Below are 6,880 nucleotides of genomic sequence, written 5' to 3' on the forward strand. Positions count from 1 at the left end.
GAGTACAGAGGTAGCAGCTCGAGGGCCCATCACAGATTTAAGCTGCTCAGGCTTAAGCACAACAACAGAAAATAAAAAAAACCCAACACACAATAAGTGTACTGTAACATTCGGGCTTTGTTCCCTCCTCTATCGGTTCTGTTGACCATCCCCAGGTGCTTCCTGAAAGTCACGCTCTCCTATGTTCTCCTGTCTGGGTACCTGCCTCTCACAGCTACATTGCAGAAGCAGTGTTTCACTAGCAGAAGGAAGGCTGAACTCACCCACAGCTGCAATAGATATTTGGAGGCTTGAGGAACGTCCCTCACTCACCCAGCGGCTCCTGACTGCTTCTAAACATTTCTGCTTGCGGCTCCCCCCACCCCTAGACCCTCTTTTTGGCATGTCAACCTCTATTTCAAGCTCCCCTCATCCACTCCCGTGACTGTTTACATCTTTAGTGTGTGCGTCTGAGGTTTAATGGTTATCTGGGAGTTAAGTACAGCTCAAGTTTGACAAAGCTTCTGTGGCAGATGCAGAAGCTCAGGTAGGAATTGCCCTCTTCCTTCTCTGCTCCTTTACAAAGGTCAAGGGGTGGCAGAGGGAAGCTGACCTACCAATGAGCACAGGCTGAGTCTCTCTGTGAGGAGCTCTGACGGGAGAACAGACATCTTCAGATGTTACTCCCACGGGATGAAGGCAGAGCTGATTTAACAGCCTCCTTTCCCTGGGTGGACAATCAGCTTCCCCAGGGAGTCAACGACTTTCTGAGACTTCTCAAATAGGCAGTGCTTTTCTGAAATGAAGCTCCTATCTTTGAAGATTTCTCATCTATCTCCCAGTGCCCTGGGCACTGCGTAAGCAAGCTCTCTGTTCACATACACTCTGTTCTCTCACGCAACCACGTCCTGCAAAGGGCTCAGCAGCAGCTGCATCCCATGCCAGCTTTCCTCTCTGCTGGATGCAAAAACATTTCCATGCAGCCGCGGTGTGTGCGTGTGACCCTGGTGTGATCCCCCAAATCCACCAGGCTCACGGGGAATGCAGGAGTGTACACAACTCCTTCCCCTTGGTCGTCCCCTCCAACAATGCAAGCCGCAGACCTACAGCTGGGCAGGTCAGCGTTCCCTCTGTGCTGCTGAATAAGGAAACGCTGAGGCGGGAATGCAGACAATATCCTAAACAAATCTGCTGTTTACAAAGTCCCCTGTAAACTATTTACATTGCTGGGGAGAAACCATGGAGGAACAGCAGCTGGAGCATGTTCTTCCCAGTGCTCCTGTGGGAGTGGAGCTGACGCATGTCTGGAAAGGGTGCAAACGTATGAGAGAAAAGAAAAGGCAGCAAAATCCCAGCACCACCCACTCCCCGAGCCTACCAGGACCTCTGGCTACCTCAGCACTGCCTCCCTGAGCACACTCCAAGGGAGGTGGCATGTCCCTAGGGTGCAAAGGAGCATAGCCATGTTGGCTGCACCAGGGACGGTCAACCTCAGGCTCCAGAGCAGTGCCTGGGGTGGCGAGGCTGGCCAGGGGCTGCTGGGTGAGCTGACTCCCTGCTGCTAGAGGAAGCAGACCTGAAGGAGCCAGTCCTGAACCTCCCCTGGAGTCTCTTGGCTCTCTGATGCATGTGAAGTGTCTTGTGACTCTTGTCCCATGAAGGCACGGTGTGTGGCTCACAGGGGCCAGCCTGCTGCTATATTATATACATGTATTAAGAGTGGTTAAAAATGGGGCCTCAGCAATACCAGCAAGAACATTTTGAAGCCCTGGCATAAAATAAAAGCCTCAGTGTGCCTCTATCTGCCCTGCTTCCTGCCTGTGGAAACCTCTTTGAAGTGCCTGTGCATACAGCAATGCGTCAGTACAGCGTAGCGAGCTCAGCTGAAACACCCGTGACCCCAGCTACCACATCCCCCCGGGACAACTGTGGGCTGCTAATACAGCGTGACTGCCCAAGCCAGTCTGGGGGCTGAAAGGCATGAAAGGCTTTGGTGGAAGAAAAAGAAGGGTTAAAAGTAAAACACACCCTTTATCAGTCCCCTTCACACTCGCAGACCCGCTCACAGTAGAAAGGGTTCGTTATGTTACTTGAATGGCTGGGCAGGACGTGAGAAAATATGGGCTTCAGTCAAGGAAGGTGATAAGTGCTCTGAGCCCAGAAATAGCATCAGAGAGGGGTACATGGGGATGGGCAGACAGCTGGAACAGCAAGGACAGTGAAAACATACTCCCTACACATGATATGGCAACCCTGACCCAGTAGTTGGAAAGGAATACAGGTACAATGATTAAAATAAAAGAAAGCGGGCAAACTCACCCATCTGGTGTTGAAGAGCAGGCAGAGAGGCAAGGAAACTGCATTGCTCCATCAGCAGGGGGGAAGTGATGTTCATCCACATTTACTCTCAACCGTATCACCAGGAGTCGTCCACTCTCAGAGCCAGTCCTGCCTTCACTCTCCACCCAGTTGGTCTTCCAGGGCCCAGTTGTGTCCCTTTCCTGACCAGGAAAAGGATGGAGGGGTCTCCCAACAGAGCTGGACATCTCAGCCTGCAGGAATGTCAGAGGAATCTGGAGGACCTCTCAAAGACTGAACTAAAAGAAAAAAACCAGGGGAAAAAAAAACCCAAACATTCTCAGGCCAACCCATAACAAAAGATTGTCAGGTTCCTTTGCTGAAGCAAAAAACCCCAAATCTAAGAACATTTTTCAGAGCCAACTGCACAGACTGGCCAACCCAAAAGCAAATTTGTTTGGTTTTGGTTTCAGATCACTGAAAGCTTTTGTGCAGTTAAAAAAATGTCAGCCAGCTAAATTTCTGAACAACATGGCTCTTCAAAATGAAAACTTGAGTAATTTTTTTTAAAAAAAGTCAGAAAGGACTGAAGCTCTAATCCCACACGAGTGCTGGGTGTTTTTCCCTAGCTGAAACGACCTGCTGAATTTGACCAGAGTTTTGCAAATAGTTTTGCTTGACCCCATATACACGGCTCAGTTCCAGTGACAAAGCACCTTCAGATTCGAGTCCTTTCAGAGGAGCATCAACCCGTAGGGATACCCCAGTGCTCCCTAAGCCTCGAGAAACCCACTGTGGAAGTAGGAAGATACAGTTTGAAATTCATGCTAGCATCCACTGGCTGGAAAAGGGGAAACATAACCCTCATGTTTAAAAAAGGAAAAAAGGAAGACCCGGGGAACTACAGGCCAGTCAGTCTCACCTCTGTGCCTGGCAAGATCATGGAGCAGATCCTCCTGGAAGCTCTGCTAAGGCACATGGAGGACAGGGAGGTGATTCGAGACAGCCAGCATGGCTTCACCAAGGGCAAGTCCTGCCTGACCAACCTAGTGGCCTTCTGTGATGGAGTGACTACATCAGTGGACACGGGAAGGGCTGCAGATCTTGTCTGTCGGGACCTCTGTAAGGCCTTTGACACGGTCCCCCACAACATCCTTCTCTCTAAACTGGAGAGGTATGGATTTGATGGGTGGACTGTCCGGTGGGTGAGGAGTTGGTTAGATGGTCGCATCCAGAGGGTAGTGGTCAATGGCTCAATGTCCAGATGGAGGTTGGTGACGAGTGGCGTCCCGCAGGGTCCCCTGTATTGGGACTGGTGCTGTTCAATATCTTCATCAGTGACATAGACAGTGGGATCGAGTGCACCCTCAGCAAGTTTGCAGGTGACACCCAGCTGAGTGGTGTGGTCGACATGCCAGAGGGACGGGATGCCATCCAGAGGGACCTGGACAAGCTCGAGAAGTGGGCCTGTGTGAACCTCATGAGGTTTAACAAGGCCAAGTGCAAGGTCCGGCACCTGGGTCAGGGCAACCCCCGGTATCAACACAGGCTGGGGGATGAAGGGATGGAGAGCAGCCCTGCCGAGAAGGACTTGGGGGTACTGGGGGATGAAAAGCTGGACATGAGCCAGCAATGTGCGCTCGCAGCCCAGAAGGCCAACCGTATCCTGGGCTGCATCAAAAGCAGCGTGGCCAGCAGGTCGAGGGAGGGGATTCTGCCCCTCTGCTCTGCTCTGGTGAGACCCCACCTGGAGCACTGCATCCAGCTCTGGAGTCCTCAGCATAAGAAAGACAAGGACCTGTTGGAGTGGGTCCAGAAGAGGGCCACGAAAATGATCAGGGGGATGGAACACCTCTGCTATGGAGAAAGGCTGAGAAAGTTGGGGTTGTTCAGCCTGGAGAAGAGAAGGGTTCGGGGAGACCTTCTTGCAGCCTATCAGTACCTAACAGGGGGCTTATGAAAAAGATGGCGGCAAACTTTTTAGCAGGGCCTGTTGTGACAGGACAAGGGGGAATGGCTTTAAACTAAAGGGGGGTAGCTTTAGACTAGATCTAAGGAAGAAATGTTTTACACTGAGGGTGGTGAAGCACTGGCACAGGTTGCCCAGAGAGGTGGTGGATGCCCCATCCCTGGAAACATTCAAGGTCAGGCTGGACGGGGCTCTGAGCAACCTGCTCTAGTTGAAGATGTCCCTGCCCATGGCAGGGGGGTTGAACTAGATGGTCTTTAGAGGTCCCTTCCAACCCAAACTATTCTATGATTCTATGATTCTTTTGGCTTCCTTCTGGTGACTCAGTGTGCACCAGTGCCCAGCTGTGTCTCTCCTAGCAGTGCCTTCTCACCTCCGCACCCATTATTTCACTGCGAGATGGGCAGTAAAGCCACTGGGGCTTCTGGTTTTGAGTGTTCAGGCTATGATTTATCATGAGCCTTTAGAAACTGGAAAGTGAAGCAATTCTCCTTTCCAAAAAGCATTTATGCTCCCCCCTTGCACCCATATGGGCTTGTTATGTTAAGGCTGCTCATAAAACCTGCTTGGACCAGCGCGACACTTAACCTTGGTTTCTGAAATGATGCTGAACATAGTTTGTCTTTGTCCGTGCTCGGGGCGAGGCTCTGTTAGCACCAGTTCTGTAGCTCTTACTGCTGACAACCATTGTCCAAAATGAGTCTTTTCTTTGGTATGCAGCAGGGCTCTGATGGATGTAAAACAACAGCCCTGACCACTCACGTTTGTTTGCAAAGGCTTTCTAAAAGGAACTGCAGATGCTAGCCCAAATATCTCAGGCATTTTCCACTTTAGTTTTAATTGTTGGTACTGCGGATCACTTCTCTTCATACAATGAGCTGCCAGTTCTGCCCTAGAATCAGAGCACAGGCAGGGGGAAGAGGTTCCTTTATGCAACATCTCTGGTGCAATTATCTTGCCCAAAAGATCCCACAGGCAAAGGCAGAGAGACAGCACAGCAAATTCATCTACCACAAATTCACTTACACCCGATGTGACAAGCCGATCAGAAAGCATGTGTGTCCTGTTAATGGCAAAGGTCTCTCTTAAATGGGTTAAGAATCTCTTTCCCTTCCTGTTCCCAGGGTTTTCATTACTACGAATCATTAAAACACTGCCAAGATGGCCATGAATTAAAACACAAATTTTCTCAGCATGAAGCTCTGGTCCCATATGTTTGGCGATGCCCCAAAATCATCCGCTGTAACACTTTCACAGACATCTACCTAGACCAGCCCTATACTCTCAGCCTCTGCCCACACCTTTGGGGTGCGTTCCCATCCCTCCCTATCTGTCGAGAGGGGACCGACACAGAAATGCCTTGACAAGACAAGCAGGAGATACTGGACCAGGATGGCTGCGATACGGTCTGTCCCGCTGAGAGCTGTGGGGATGCTGTCCTGCGGGAAAGGGCTTCTAAGCACAGCTGAGAGGTGGCAGTGGCATAGATCACTGCCTGTTTATTTGGGTGGGGGTCAGTGCCCTCTGCGGAGTGTCCAAGGTCAGGGAGGAGTGGGAACCTGCCCTCTACCCCCTGCATCTCCTCACCGAGCGGTCTGTCTAGACAATCCTCCCCACTGGGTAGCCGGGGACACCGAGGGCACTTCCATGCATGGAAGTATTCAGGAATTCCTCTTACAATTAATTCTCCGTCATCCCCAAAATAGCATTCCTGTGCAGAGGAGCTTAGAAAGCAGAGTGCCGCAGATCAGCAATTAAGGGGCAAAGACAGCCTACAAAGGGAGGCATTGCAGGTCACACCTGCGCTGCATCAGAGCTGCTCTGGGAGAAAGCCCTTACCAAGCTCCAGAGGGAATGGCAGCTCCTAAGTCAAACCCAAGTAATAAGATGATCTTGTAGGGGGAAAGATTAATCATTATTGGCAGCCAAGAATGTGCAAGTCTAACAAAAGCCAAAGGTTTTTTTATTACAGTCCAACTGCAGCTGGGAAGACAATGTTAGCTAAGAGTCATTAAACCTATTGCAAGAATAAATTTTCTTTAAACCAAACCATAAAATGGGAGTAAAATCCTCTTAAGCCAGTGACAGCTCCTAATGGAACAGAGATTATTATTTTTTTGCAAACAAAAAAAAAATTAATAAAATTGCTTTAGATTATTAAGTGAATAGATTAGGCTCCAAAATGGAAAATATTTACTCAAGCAAAACCTGCTTGATTTAATACCTGCCTCAATTATTTTTTAAGTTTGGGATTATAATTGGACAGAATAATGTCATTTTCTGCTTGTACAAATAGGGATTTGTGAGCCCCAGAATTCAGGCAGGAGAAGTAGTATCTAGGAAAACCTTACCTTGCTAACCCCCAGGTAACATCAGTGCTGCTGCACATGCCAGTAATGAGTTTGGCAGCTTATGCAAGCCTGGAAGATAGAAGGTGAAGCCAAGGTCCCTTCTCACAGCTGGTCATTAAATTTCCTGAAATGTCTGACCAGGAGGTCACTCCTGATATTATAAAATACGAAAAATATTACAGAAAAATGGAAGTAATTTCCTTCATGAATGTGAAGGCAGAACACCAAGTTAAGAGCAAGATGAACTTGCGCTTCATTTCCTCAGCACACAGGGAATATCCGC

Source organism: Aptenodytes patagonicus, chromosome 10, assembly GCF_965638725.1.
Source record: "Aptenodytes patagonicus chromosome 10, bAptPat1.pri.cur, whole genome shotgun sequence".
Lineage (NCBI taxonomy): Eukaryota > Metazoa > Chordata > Aves > Sphenisciformes > Spheniscidae > Aptenodytes > Aptenodytes patagonicus.